The following is a 453-nucleotide window of genomic DNA, read 5'->3' as shown; positions in this document are numbered from 1 at the left end:
GCCAAAGCTGAGGGTCAGGGTGGAGCATCGATCCCTTTGTGGGATGATGCTACAATTGATATCACATTGGAGGATGTTACGACCCGTCATATGTGGATAACACAAGAGATACTTAACATCCTTATCAATTCACCGACTCATCATAGTTTGTCTTTGATGTTGGATAGCATCAATAGGTTGATTGAGACATACCGAAGGTCGATCCCAGAGAGCCACCTCCTATAGTCCATATAGAGGAATGGGAGGCCTTAGGTTAGAACCCCAGATACTTAGGAGGTGATGAAAGAGGCCACCAAGAACATTGATGTTCGTGGGGAGTCATTTGACATCCCTCCATAATGCCCTGCTAGACATAGAGGTTTGATTCCACTTAAATATTTTAGGAATGTTGATGCAGCCCCTTTTGTGTGTGATAGATTCATTGAAGCTTGGGGTCAGTTCCCTCACCATGAC

This window comes from Pinus tabuliformis, chromosome 4_1, assembly GCF_031772625.1.
Source record: "Pinus tabuliformis cultivar Carrire ecotype Pingquan chromosome 4_1, CPIR1, whole genome shotgun sequence".
Lineage (NCBI taxonomy): Eukaryota > Viridiplantae > Streptophyta > Pinopsida > Pinales > Pinaceae > Pinus > Pinus tabuliformis.
The sequence above is the reverse complement of the archived record's forward strand: the minus strand, read 5'-3'. Positions refer to the sequence as shown.